This window comes from Felis catus, chromosome B3, assembly GCF_018350175.1.
Source record: "Felis catus isolate Fca126 chromosome B3, F.catus_Fca126_mat1.0, whole genome shotgun sequence".
Lineage (NCBI taxonomy): Eukaryota > Metazoa > Chordata > Mammalia > Carnivora > Felidae > Felis > Felis catus.
Window position 1 is genome coordinate 129866199 of NC_058373.1, and position 15694 is coordinate 129881892.

Genomic DNA, 15694 nt, shown 5'->3' on the forward strand with positions numbered 1-15694 from the left:
CAAGATACATATAAAAACTGAAGTAAAAACATCCATGTAGGAAAAGAATTATCCCACTTATTTTATTTGGAATGACAAGACAGCATAACACTTTAAATTTTTGCCTTTTTAAAAAGTGACCTCACATATATTTGCTCATTAAATCTTTCTTCTCATTATCTATAACTGTAGTAATTTTGTGAATATAAAATATTGTTTTTTACTCCCTCGTTAGTTTGTCAGAAACATTTACTAAAGCCACCTCTTTTAAATTGAATGTGAGTTTAAATTTTTAATTAGGATTCACAAAAGTTTTTGTTTTCTGAGTTATTACAAACTAAAGTGGTATGTTTGTATTTCCATAATGTCAGAATAAAATAAAAATTAAGGCATTTTAAGTAAGTTTTTATAAATTATGTAAATGAATATCTGCATGGGTAAGTAATACCCATGGTAAGCAATTCAAGAGTGGAAATAACTATTTTCATGTTTATATGCTTAGACTAATGAATGAAGAAAGAATCAAGGGCTTTAATTAAAACACATGGTATTGTTTCCTTCTTTTTAATCTAAAAAAGAAGTCGATATCAGGTGTTAGTGTTTTATTCAAAAATGATCAAATATTTATTCGAAACCATCAGTTGTGTGTTACCTTAAAATTCCTATTTAAATATAGGCTTTTTATAATTATCTTATTAGAATATTGATTTTGATCCTTATGGCTCTTTACATTGTTTATGGACAGTGCTTCTCTATCAAATATAGGGTTTCTGGCCATAGCTGACAGTAGATGCACATTCAATACTTTGTATCAATTCTAATATTTGTATTTTGAACATATTTCTCAGTTGCTAAAACAGCAATGCTATGTATCATTTCTCTGAATTTTGTATTTATCATTGTTTACTTCTGAAATTTGTTATATATTACATATATGTGAATTTGGATTAGATTTTATTTCATATTTTTGACTATAGTTCTTTAATATCAACTTTATTTTAGACTTCAAGAAAGTCACAAAAATAAATTAGGTGCACATACAAATACAAATTCATAGTTCTTTCCTCATTGAAGACACTTCAATTAGGATAAGTTAGGGATGCATATTGTAATTCCTAGAAGAACCACTAAATTATAATAATATCACTAGAAATCTGATAATTAAGATGAAATACCAAAAATATTTACCAATCCAAAGAAGCAACCCAAAGAATTCCAGTAGGAACATAGAACAAATGAAAAATAAGATGAGACAAATGCAAAGCCAACAGCAAGTTAGAAGACCTAAATAAACCTTATTCCTAATTATTCAGGATGAGATCCCCAAAATGGAATTAAAAAAGAAAAAAAAAGAAGAAGAAGACAAATGTTATGCAATTGACAAGAGATGCACTTCAGATACATAGATATGAAACGATTAGAATAAAAGAATGGAAAAAAGATATGGAATTCAGACAACAGTGTGCTTAAGAAAGTAGGATAACTGAGGTGCCTGGGTGGCTCAGTCAGTTAAGTGTCTGACTCCGGCTCAGGTCATGATCTCAAGGTTCATGAGTTCGAGCCCCGCATCAGGCCCTCTGCTGACAGTGTGGGATTCTGTCTCTCTACGTCTCTCTTTGCCACTCCTGTGTGTGTGTGTGTGTCTCTCTCTCAAAATAAGTAATAAATAAACTTTAAAAAAATCATTTATGAAAAAAGAAAGAAAGTAAGGTAACTATGTCAATATCACAAAAAGTCAACTTTGAGACAAGGAGCACTGCCTACAAAAAAGTAAATAATAATATACAATAATGGTAAAAGAATCAGTATATTCTGAAAGTATAATAATTATAAGTATATATGAACCTAATAAAAAAAGCCTCAAAAATAATAGTCCAAACCGTCAAAACTAAATTAAAATATATATGAATTCACAATTATAGTTGGAGACTAATTCCCCTCATTCAGTAATGAATAGGTTAACTAGAAAAATAATCAGTCAGGATGTACCAACTCCCTTAACCTAATTTTCATTTACAGAACACCACACTCAATAACTGCAGAAAGAACAGTTATTTCAAGCCCATATAGAAATTCATTAAGAGAGGTCATGTTATGGGCTATAAAACAAGTCTTGATAGATTTCATTTCAAAAGATCAAAATGTTAGAGCATGTTTTCTGATCACAGTGAAATTACATTAGAAATCATAAAATATCTTAAAAAGAACCAAATAGGTAGGCACTCATTAACTCATTTCTAAGTAACATGTGGCAATTCGTAAACATTTGAAAACTTTGAAAACTCTAAAAATAGATGTATAAAATTCTAGCTTGACTGTTCAAGAAAGGAGGGAACACAAAATACCAACCTTAGGAATGAAGAAGATACACCATTATGTATCCATAGTCATTAAAATTCATAAATAGATACTATAAATAGATTTACACAATGAATTTGACAACATAGACAGAATGAATAATTGTTGGAAAGGCACACTTACCAAAACTCAAGTGAGAATAGAACATATCAAGAACTCTTACATTAGTTTTCTATTGCTGGTATAACAAATCACCACATACCCCACAACTTAAAACAATACAAATTGATTATCTGACAGTTCTGGAAGTCAGAAGTCCAAAATGGATTTCACTGACTGAAACCAAAGTGTCAATAGCTCTGCCTCTCTTTGAGAGGCTCTAGGGAAGAAACGGTTTCCTACTTTTTTCTGTCTTCCAGAGGACACCTGAATTCCTTGGTTCATGCTCCTCTATCTGTCCTCTAAGTCATCAATAGCAGTTGAGTTTTCCCCAAACTGCATCATTCTGAGACTGTCTTTTCTACCTTCCTCTTCTGTGTTTAGAAATCTGATGATTACATTTGACCTAAGCACAAAATGAGGATAATCTCCCTATTTTAAAATCAGTTAATTAATAATTGCTATCTTAATTCTCCTTTCCCATATAAAATAACATATTCACATGCTCCAGAAATTAGGATGTAGACATCTTTGAGAGGTCATTATTCTGCCTACCATAGCTTTATATCTATTAAATAAACTAAAAGTTAAAAATCTTAGGTTCAAAGAATTCTAAGCCCAGATATTTGCAAGGGCAAAATCTATTGAATATTTTTGGGAAAAATAATACCAAAACTACAAAAAATTATTTAGAATAAGGAACACTTCTCAACTTATTTTCTGAGGTCAGGGTTCTTCTGATACAAAGACTACATTATAAGATTACAAGAAAAGCATACTCTATGCCAAAATTTCTCATAAACATAGATATGTAAACCCTTATCAAAACTTTAGAAAATGATATCCAACACTACATAAAAGGAATTACACATTATGACTAAATGGGACTTATTTCAGGAATCCAATTTTGCTTAATATCTGGGTATCAATCAGTGCATGTTACAAAATTAATAGGCTAAAACAGAAAAAAAAATAGAGTATATCAATAAATGAAGGAAAAGCATTTGACAGTGCTCATTTATGATAAAGAATTTTTCCAGAATGTATGAATCAACAATATATATAATTCAAAAATAAAATGACAAATAACAAAGCTAGACTCAAAACATCCACGTGTCCTGAGTTCATTTATGTGAATTTCCAGAACGGGAAAAATCATAAGTGACAGAAAGCAGATTAGTGGTTGAACTCGGGCTCATGGTTATAGGAGGGACTGTCTGAAAAATAGCAGGTCGAAACTTCTGGGGGGAAAAAAAGTGCTCTGTATCTTGAATGGGATGATGATTTCATGACTGTATGCCTTTGTCAAAAATTATTAAAAGGTACATTTTCAATGGTCTTAGTTTGTTGTGCAAAACTTATACTTTTAAAAGTTGATTTAAAAATAGCAGTTTCCTCTAGGAAGTGGAGTCAGGCATGAAGGCACAGACAACTGGAGGGTGAATTTGTATCCTAAGTGATTCCACTTACTTTGTCTTTTATAGGTTATGCCTCTTGCAGTCTTGCAATGTGGTGAGTCTGGGTAGAGAAGTGTTGTGAGCTTTCATATGCACGAATATCATTGTATGTCATTTGAATTTTATAACCATAAGAATTGCATTTTGAAAAATCAAGCATAAATACCATAGAACATGTACAGAAACAATGCGGAACTTTATAAAGGGCTGTAAATCTCTATCCTTGAGGAAAAAGCATAAGACCCTTGTGTGATTGCCAAATCCATTAGATTTCTGACGAGGAGAGATTTTCACAGTAGAGGTTTTCATTTCTGGAACTTTCTTTTGTAGATTGCATAACTCTATTTTTGGCAACAATTTGAGGAAATGGAATCTAGATGGAAATTTATCCTTTTATGAGCTTGAATAATGGTTACTTTTTAGAAAAAAAAAATCAAAAACTTCTATTTTGAAAATGCCTAGCTGAATGTTTGCAGATGGAGGAGAGTGGGGTAACAGGCTTCACCTGTAAAAAAAATAGATGCATAAACTCTTCTGCATAATAAATACATAGGAATTAAGGATGAGAAGACAGAGTGGGTGGAGAAGAAAGGGATTGGAGAAATCAAACAAAGACAAATTTCCATAGCTGACCCAACTGGATTTGAACAGGTCAGTCATGTAGGAGGGTGAGGTGATCTGTAAGTGGAATTAACTTAATATATGCAGAGCTCAAAGTCAGAGGCATGTAGGAAATATATGGACCTCTCACCTACTCTCTCCAGGTAAATCAGATAGAATATGTGACTCTCATCTTAATACTGTGAATAAAACTAAATTTATGTGAAGCTCAAAGGACTGCATACATTTGATGACATGTTGAATACAAAAAGCATGCAGATTTGTAATCCCTCTTCTGGCCCACCTATTTGTGTATTTTCTCAACACGTCGCTTTCCTCTTTGCTTTTCTGATTCCTCTGTGACATAAGAAATTCAAAGTATGGTTTTCAAGATCCCTCTTTAGTTTGATTTTTTTTAATGACATCTTGACATCCGTGCCACTAACTTTATCTTAATTTTATTTGAAATGCCTTTCAGTTTAAAAATTATATATTTCGCCCTCAGTTTTGAAAAGGGCAAAATGTTAGGGTTTTTAAGATCTTTCTTGTTTTGTTTTAATTGGGTTTAGTTCAAGTTCAGTAAATGTTCACTGGCAACCTTTGACATTGTGAGTACATGCTGGGGCTCCAATAGTGACCAGGTTCATGTCTTCACGAACCATTGTGCTGTGGGAGAGACAGACACAATTCAAATTTCAAGTTGCCTCATTTTTCTAATTCTTTCACAAGGATATTATATGGATTAATAAAATCTCACAACTAAAAAAAAAGAAAAAAAGAAGGAGAAGAAGAAATCTCCCAGCTGATTAGAAACATTAATGTTAACTTTTGAATATTTGAACATCAAATGATCATAAATGCCATATTACCAACATTTCTTCTTTACAGATACTAGAAAATGATGGAGAAGAGGGGTGGAGAGAAAAACACAGTCTCTCGACATAAGACAGTGGACAGTGTCCTCTGCCTAGCTGTGACCATGTCTTTGAGTCATGCTGATATTCCCTTCCACTGAAGGCAGTTTAACTAAACGAACAAATACCCCCGGCACATGGTCAGCCTAATTATCACTGGAGAAACTAAAATTCATTAAGTCTTTGGTAATAAATGGTTTTAAAAACCTGCAAACAAAAGTAAAAGGAACCTGTTATTTTATCTCTAGTGATGCTGGGTAGTGGCATCTCCCCATCAGCCGTGCAATCACCAAGGATAAATAACCGATATACTTAACCATTCTGTACCCATTCAACTATTCTGTTTTTCACTTTCAGTGACAGCAGTTAATAAATTTCATGAAATATTCAACACTTTACTATAAAGTAGTCTTCATGTTAGATGATTTTGCCCAATGTAAGCTGAAATAAGTGCTCTGAGCACATTTAAGGTAGGCTAGGCTAAGCTGTGATGTCCAGTAGATTAGGTGTATTAAATATATTTTTTACTTATATTTTAAACTTATGATGGGTTTATCAGGACATCACCCCATTGTAAGTCAAGGAAGATCTGCAGTATTTCCCTAAGCAGCCTTTAAAGTTCTGGCATTCTAATGAACTCGTTGCTGATTGTTGTCTGACTGGGATGCTGTTCAAATATTTAGCTTTATTTAAATGATTATTTGTTAAGTTTACTATTATAGAGACAGGGGTTGAGTAGCTAGAAGATAAAAAGAAATGGCACTTCACTGTGCATCTTCTGTAACTGTTCAGGTGAACAACGTGTGATTAGATGAGTTTGTTACTTGCCTGGATTGTTCATCAGTGTCATCCAATATTTGTATATATTTTTAATATTACTCACTCTGAAAGATTTTCTTTATTTTTATTTTTTAAATGTTTATTTATTTTGAGAGACAGAGAGAGAGAGAGAGAGAGAGAACAAGCAGAGGAGGGGCAGAGAGAGGGAGAGAGAGAATTGCAAGCAGGCTCCGTGCTATCAATGCAAAGCCGGATGCGGGGCTCCATCTCACCAACCATGGGATCATGACCTGAGACAAAATGAAGAGTCAGATGCTCAACTGACTGAGCCACTCAGGCACCCTCAAATATTTTCTTTAGATAAAAGACAGGATAGTGTGATAAGTGGCCAGTTACTGGAATCAGGCAGCTAGTATTCAAATACAGTTTCTCCTTTTATCGCTTGTGGGACCAAAAGCAAATTACTTAAGTTTCATGCCTCTGTTTCACATCTGTAAAATGTAAAGAATAATAGTACTTTCCCCATGAAGTTACTATGAGGATTAAGTAAACCGATGAAAAGAAAGCACTTACGACAGTGCCTAGGAAAAGGCACGAAGTCATAAATGTCATTGTATTGGGGTTTGAAATAAGAAGTCATTTTCATGGTTATCAAGAGTAAAAAATCATACGATGCAGAAACCATGACTTCAGTTTATCAGTGAATCCTATGGCGACTCACAGACATGTTCTACAGCTGTGACCAGCCAACTCTCTCCTCCGACAGTGAGGTGGTCGAGGGCTCTAGGTGGAGGTGATTCTGCTGTTATCCCTGTCAGCTGTCTTATTTATCAGCCCTTCTATTCTCACTCAAATCAATGAAGTGGTTATACTCTCTGCTTTACCACAGCATCTGCTTAGGAGAACTTCACTGCCCAGCCTGCACATCTTTGTAAAAGCCCTTTCTTAGAGTCTCTGTTTCCTGTGGTATTTTACTGGACACATTTCACTCCATTCTCTGGAGAAGGTTATTTATTTTTCTTTTATGATAGTGTTTTCCTGTCTTGCTGTGTGTCTCATGCCTTCCTCTATGGCATAATTTCCTGTGCTTGAACTTTAAATAGTTCCTCTGACATGTGTGCCCTGTGTACTTTCTGCAGATGCCCATCGTGATATTTGCTCTATGTCACTGGTTAAATCAGTTCATCATTCAACAAATACTTATTAAATAACATTGCACACCAGACCTTGTCCCTGCATTTTGAGTTTAATGCTGACAGAAACAAGACAAATATCAAATAAAGAAATGCATAAATAACTGTGTATTTAAAGGAAAAACACAGGACCATGGGAAATTATAATGGGGAAATCTAATTTAGGTAGAGTTGAGTGTGGTCAAGGAAGGATGTTCTCAGAAGGTCTGGTCTGAGGTGTCTCTGAAAGTTAAGTTATAATGTCTGGGAAGCTACCAGATATAAATTTGAAGACTTTGAAGATGATACTTATTACCACATAAATTACTTGGAGTAAGGAGAGCGCCCACAGCTTACCTCTGAGAAATTCTAATATTTAAAGGCTGGATGGAGAAAGACAACCCTGATTAGGTGACTTAGATAGAAATAAGAGGTATGTATACCTGGGGAATATCTTCTTCCATGAGTCATAAAAGAAACTCTCCCAGAAAGGAGCTTATTGTCAACTATCTTGCATCTACTGGGAGCACTAGTTGGGTGAGGAGAGAAAGGGTGCATATGGTCATTGAGAATTCAACTGAGAGTAATTGCTGACCTTTGTAATATGTTTTAATAGAGGAGTGGGAACGGATGCCAGATCAGAGAGCAGAGTTGGGAGGGTGAGATAAAAAATAGGTTTGGAGAAGTGTGGGAGGGAAGCCGTGGTGTCACCTTCATAGCTTTTATTCTTCTTGAGAAATTGACCCCTGAAATTTGGCAGATCCCATGGTTACTTGGGATACAGTACCTTCTCCATCCCCCTCTTCACCTTAGTAACTAGCATCTGGCCCTTGAGTTACAAGAGGATGTGTTAGATGGGCAGGAAGTCTTCTTAAAGGAGTGCTGCCAAACACTGACTGGTGTCCTCCTCTTGTGTCCTGTCTTCCTTCCCCCTGGGATGAAACACAATGACTGAAGCTTCAGCTGCTATTTTTAGCCAAGTTGATAAGGGCTCCACCTTGTTGATGTCACTGCAGTGAATTGTAAGGACTTGGTTTGTTACAAATCATTGAGCTGCAATGCCAGCCCTGGATTTCAGATTCCATCTCAAAAGACAGAAGTGCATTTCTGGCAAACCACTCTTATTTTAGGTCTTCTATCCTAGAAACCTGAGCTTAATTATGACTTAAAGAAGATACCCAGTGGTAAAGAGGAAATGAATAAATGGTGCAATAAAATTTTCAAATGTGTTTAAATGCAGAGAGAAAACACGAAGAGTTCAAAGATGAAGATGAGCGTATTCCTTAGTAAATATACAAATAGATAAATTATTGATGATAATGATAGTGATGATGATGATGATGTGGGTTATTATTGGAGACAGCAACATTTATTCTAACTAAGATAAAAAATATAGGCAATACAGATGGATGGATGAATAGATAGATAGATAGATAGATAGGATGGAATTGGAATCTAGAGAATGGATGGAGGAGTTGTCTTTGAGCAGATAGAGATAATTTCTTAAGGTTAATAGAAGAAGTGAAAATTATGAGTTCAGAAACAAACAGGATTGTAAATTTGATGGTTGGAAAGCAAACAAGTTCTAAATTGATAGCTTTTAACTTTTCAATGAAGATGTTTAGCTGATTGATACAGAGCAAGAGATATTTGATGAGAATGAACTAGATGCACATTGTTATGGCAATTCCATTCTGGAGCATATATACGGAAGAAATTCTTACAAGTGAGCAAAGAGAAGTGAGAACACTTAATGAGAATCACTGTTAACTTCCTAGTTGATGAATTTCTGATGGGATTATCTTCTTGAAAGACTGTCCACAGCTGATGAAAAAATATTTATTTTCCATCCAGAAATAGATGAATTTAGAGGAAAGTCTAAATTTCTGGGCAATCAATGCCCCCAAGAAACGAGAGGTTCCCTCTGTTATATTCTTGGCACCTTCGCTTTCCAAACAATGTCGACAGGTCAATCACTTCTTGAAACAGCAGGGACAAAAAGAAGATGAGTATTTTCTACTCTTATTTACTTCTTTACTGCCATTACATATGAATTATGTGGACCAAAAAAACTCTAGGTTATATTTTGAATGAGTACTAAAATACCAGAAGAATGATATTTTGGGGGGGTGTAATTAGTCATATTGTCCCAAATGTAAAAATGTTGAAAAACTAGAAAACAACCTTATATTCAGAGATTAGGAAAGTATGTTGTAACCTCTTTCTGTGACCTTCAATAATGAGAAAAATGTAATTAATATCTTGGCCACCTTTCTATTGATAATACTACATGGTGGTAAGTATCTCATTGGCTGAGATAGTGGTTTCTGTTTCCCTTGAATTGAATCACTCCTTAGGCCACAAACCTATGTTCTGCATATGCTGTTCTTAAATTATTCTCAGTAATGTCAGCATTCCATGTAATATAAAGAGTTTGACTTATAAGAAGGGTCAGAAAAAATGAAATAGGTTGGCCATAATGTTCTCTCTTAAGCCCTTAATAAATATAAATTGTGAACAGGTGCTTCAATTTTTAGTTATGCTCAATTTATTTTCAGCAGGAATTATATTACCTTAGTATTTATTATGGCTGAAAATAAAAGAATATTAAGTAGAGTAAGGAAAAACATTCCAATAATTAAGCATTGAGAGAAGATTCTTTGGTACTTATAGTATTTAAAATGCTAGAATTTTAGAAGGGAAACTAAAATAATCTGAGAATTTCATATCTTAAAAGATTTCACCCTGGAAGTTGCAATCTAGCTGTGACTCAGTTTTTCAGGCTAGCATTAAAGTGGTCTTCATCTTTACAGGCCCTGAAATTTAATTACATCAGTTTAATCAAGATATTCTTTAATAGAACATTGAATAGTGTTTTATAAAACATACAGAGTTCCCTAAATAGTTACCACCATAAGGAGGCAGGTATTGACAACCATAATGTTTCTTGTTTGGCTAACATCCTGATTTTCTGGAAGAATTCATTTTTTTCCCACAAGTTAGTAGTTATGTCTTAACAGTTGTGGTAGGCCATCATTGGTCCCATGTCCATTTATGGTAATGCCTCTACATCATTTCTCACACTAATCTCTTGACTTATTAGACTTGATATCTGAATCAAGTTTCCAGCTTAGTCATATACATTGAATATGTTTTTTATGCAAATCACTGCCTTAGGACTGCCTGAGGACTGTGTAAAATTAGACAGCAATATTACATAAAATGAGAGATACCTCATTGCCACTAATTTTTTCCAGAACTGCAAAAAAAAAAAAAAAAAAAAAGAATAGATTACCTTGAATAGAAATACTTGGGAAGCCTTTTCGTTAAGTCATTCAACAATCAATGTTGAATAGATGCTGGCGAGGATGTGGAGAAACGGGAACCCTCTTGCACTGTTGGTGGGAATGCAAATTGGTGCAGCCATTCTGGAAAACAGCGTGGAGGTTCCTCAGAAAATGAAAAATAGACCTACCCTATGACCCAGCAATAGCACTGCTAGGAATTTACCCAAGGGATACAGAAGTACTGATGCATAGGGGCACTTGTACCCCAATGTTTATAGCAGCACTCTCAACAATAGCCAAATTATGGAAAGAGCCTAAATGTCCATCAACTGATGAATGGATAAAGAAATGGTTTATATACACAATGGAGTACTACATGGCAATGAGAAAGAATGAAATATGGCCCTTTGTAGCAACGTGGATGGGACTGGAGAGTGTGATGCTAAGTGAAATAAGCCATACAGAGAAAGACAGATACCATATGGTTTCACTCTTATGTGGATCCTGAGAAACTTAACAGGAACCCATGGGGGAGGGGAAGGAAAAAAAAAAGAGGTTAGAGTGGGAGAGAGCCAAAGCATAAGAGACTGTTAAAAACTGAGAACAAACTGAGGGTTGATGGGGGGTGGGAGGGAGGAGAGGGTGGGTGATGGGTATTGAGGAGGGCACCTTTTGGGCTGAGCACTGGATGTTGTATGGAAACCAATTTGACAATAAACTTCATATATTGAGAAAAAAAAAACAATCAATGTTGAGCACTGACTAAAACCCAAACACTCTACTAAATCTTGAGGTAACAAAATAGGGTAAGATACAGCAATTGGAATTAGGAAGAATTTTCTGTTGCTTTTTGTTACAGAGATCTTACAAATCAATAGACCTGGAGTATGGTGGCCTGGCCTTTTGTTGGTATTCAATTTTGGTTGAATAAATAAATGAATATCTGAATGTTAGTCATGTTGAAACTGATTCTAAAACCAAGATCTTTGTTTAATCCTAAAGATATGGTCCAATATTTGTATTTTTGAAAAAAAAAAAACCTGCATAACATCTGTAAGTTAGTTAGCCAGCATCTGGCATTTAGTAGGAATGCATACTCATGTCCTTCTTTTTCCATAACAAATACAATAGAAATAATCCATATGTATTTAACAGTATGAACTTGGCTAAGAATAGGTAAAGATAGAGAAGGGAGGGACTTGAAAATATGTTTTGGAAATACAAAATGTGATGTAAATATCCAGTGTAACTTCAGTGCTGTATTATTCTTATGATTTATTATGAGTTTTATTATTATAGAGTTTCATTACCCAAAACTCTAGACTTATCTATGCCTCTCCCCACATACCACTTGCTCTTCAATCATAGAAAAGCACTTGACTCCTTCTGTACATCATATTCTTGGTCCTACTGTGTTCTCTTTCTTGTTATTACCTCCTGGTGGCCATGTAAATTAGTAAATGTTATTATTATAAACAACGACATCTAGCTAAACAAAAATAAATATAAAAAATACGGGTAACACAGAATTATTGGAAAAGCTAAGAAGGTAGATTTGTGTCTGGTCTTTCAGAAAATTCTTCAAATGACATCACAGATCTGGCCAAGGGAGCCATTGCTTCTGCTCCATGAGCAGAGTTGCAGACTGGAAGTCTGGTGGTTCAGTGGCTGGTACAAAGGCATCTTGCCTCTCATCTGATCTGGGCCAGAAACATGGAGGTTCAAGTTCTGTTTCCCTCTCCCAAGCAATTCAGTGGCAAAGTGGCATATAAGGCATCAGATAGGCAGAACCTAAATCCCATCCTGAACCAGAGCTGCAAGAGAGTCTGCAAAGTATAGTCCTTGCTTCCCAGATGTAGCACCTTTGAAAGCATTTGGCATGGGTGTTAGTGAGCCAATTTAAAATACCTATTATAAACTCACATTTTCAATGAGTTTCATTTTTCCCGCTTCATCTTTTTTAAACGTTTGTCTATTTATTTTGAAAGAGAGAGCAAGAGAGAGTGTGCACAAGTGGGGGAGAGACAGAGATCGAGAGAGAATCCCAAACAGGCTCTGCACTGATTGTACAAGCAGGGCTTGATCTCATGAACACATGACCTGAGCCAAAATCAAGATTCAGTCGCTTAACCAACTGAACCACCCAGGTGCCCCTAGTTTCATTCTTGCTTCTTCATATCACTCCTGTTATCCACCTAGATTCACTCATTTGTTGGTTCATTCATTGTTCATTCACTCATTCCAACACCATTTACCGGGTGCATAACATATTTCTTGCTGCACTGAGTAACTTCTTATAGTTTTCTCACAGTTATCATGTAGACTATGAATGTTTCCACAGGAGATTTTGTAAAAGATTATTAGAATTTTCTGCTATCTCCCATTACCCTGTAAATCTGTCAGCATTCATTCAAGAAAGAAAAAATCAGTCATTATTCTGAATAGAAAATAGAAATGCAATGCATTAAAAGCTCACACAACTGTGAAAGGGCTGGGGCAGCAAAGGCCAAGGAAGTTGCTGGAATCATAGAGTCATAAAAACAGGAAGTGCCAGAGTTTCAGGGGAGACTTTGGATGTGATCTCAGCTGCCTGCAGCAGAGAATCAGAGAGCTGACAGGAGATTTCAGGGGAGCCTCTGGAAAGTTCAGGCATCCTGGAGAAGCTGTTCCATAGGTCTCAGCTTCTTATGCTCTGGGTCAGAAGTTTCACTAAAGCTAACCTGAGAATCTCACCAAGACTCACCTCTTCCTTCTGCTGCAACCCGAGAATAATGGCACCTCTTCCCTTCTGTGTTCCAAATGTTGCTCATTAGCATAATAACAATAATACTGGAGAGAAGTACTAGAGAATAAATTATTGGCTTCCCTCTTAGAATGAATAGATGAAGGTAAGAGAAGACTGATGTGATTTTGAATTCATAACAACTGAAACGGTATAGTCCACCCGTTTGATAACTCAAGCATTCCCTTCTACCAAATTAAACTTGTAAAGTAATAACGACAATGATATCATTCTTCCCTTTGATATAATGCAATTGTCTTTATTCCTCTGAAGAAGTGGTTATTATTTTCCCAAAAAGAGTGTCCTTTTGTGGATATGGCCATTCCTTTCTTCACTCACTCACCATCCTTTTTAATAACCTGCAGTACTTTATTACAGTTTTGGCTGTAATTATAATTAAGTTGTAAATTCTAACTATAAATTTAAACACAATGGGCGAAAAGTGCTTAAAAGAAGAGAAAGAAAGTAAAGAACATTGACTAATGTGTGATATAGACATAACAAGAAAAAGAATATGCATTTCTATGTTTTCCTCATTTCTGGAACTTATCCTGGAGTCATAGTTGGTATTTATTACTTCCTTCTTCCACTATCCATCCTCTGTCCATTTTTCTCAATACCTCTACTATTTGTGTTTATTTACCTAATCAATTGACCCGAACTTTTTTCCTAGAAAATTCTGAACCACTACCAGTTCTGATAATGTTTAGTTACCATCCTTTTTTAGTAACATTTACTACTTATGATCAAAGTATTAAAAGGCACTCTAGAGATTTCCCTCAGATCCAGATATACTCCTTTGTTCTTCTATCATGATTAATCATGCTCAAATGTCTCAGGAACCTAAGGTGATCAGGTGGCAGGCTCAAGTTCCAAGTCACTGTAACCATTATTTTGTCCCCTTGTAGAAGTATTCCACCTTTGCGAGTAAGTCTTCTAACCTAGCAGGATCCAAAGTTGTAGGAGCAGGTAGCAACACCTTTTGGTGTCACAGCCTCTGTCTTCTGGTAATGGACAACATGGAAAACCCAGAATAATTTCCCTGTATCAATATTCTTATTTTAATCACGTCCACAAATTGTCTTTTGCCATATAAAGTAGCATTCACAGGTTCCAGGGTTAGGAAATGAACAAATTTGGAGGCCATTATTCAGGATACTACATCACATTAGTACGAAGTGATGGTAGTAATGAGCCTTGGTGAGAAGAAATATATGTTTTTAAACCCATGAATAATCTCCATCTCTGCTACCAATGTAATGTTATGAGCCCATTGCACAAGTTCAGGGTGGGGGGAGGTGGCAGTGGGAGAAGAAGCTTACATGTGTAGAATGAGTTCTCTTGCCCCCAATTACTACAGTGGATGTCTTTTGGGATAGCTTTTGTGCAAAATTAAAATAAGACACAAAATCATCACACTGAAGGCTCATTACAGAGTGTCCATTCACATACATCATCCTCAGAGCTTCTTGTTATTAACATTTCATCTTGTGATTGCCATTTCACTGATCGACCGGACAAACATTAGTCACTGCCATGAATCAAAGTGGAAACTTATCTCTGGCTGTCTCTCCTTTGTACTCATCCAAAGAGAAGGGGCAGCTAGTTGTGCTGCATAAATTTCTTCCACTTGTTTCTTTTCTCCAGGGTATGCTCTGGAGTCGAGGCAGACTACTTTTGGGTGATACCAGGATATCATCTGTAGTTTTTATTAGTTTTTTTTTTCCTTCTATTTGTCAGTTTATTTCCAAGATTGCATTAGGTATAAATCGAAGGAGATATGACAATTTTTCTCATTTAAGAACCATAAGAATCTGGGGGCCCTGGGTGGTTTAGTCAGTTTAGCATCTGACTCTGTTTTGGCTCAGGTCATGATCTCATGGCTTGTTACTTTGAGCCCTATGTCAGCACAGAGCCTGCTTGCAATTGTCTCTCTCCCTCTCTTTCTGCTCGCTCTCTATCTCTTTCTCTCAAAGTAAATAAATAACCATTTAAAATAATTTTTAAAAAAGAATCATAAGAATTGAAGGCTATTGCTAATGCAATTTACTTGCACCTCAATCTTTAATGAAACCTGCATATAATGCCATACACACACACACACACACACACACACACACACACACACACACACACTATTGTGGTTATATTATTACATATACCATTTCTACTTTAGTGAGAATTGTTTTGCCATAGCCAAATTTTACAGTTTGCTGGATCAGATGACATTCCACTCATGGTGGGCAGTTAGGTTTTAATAACTGCT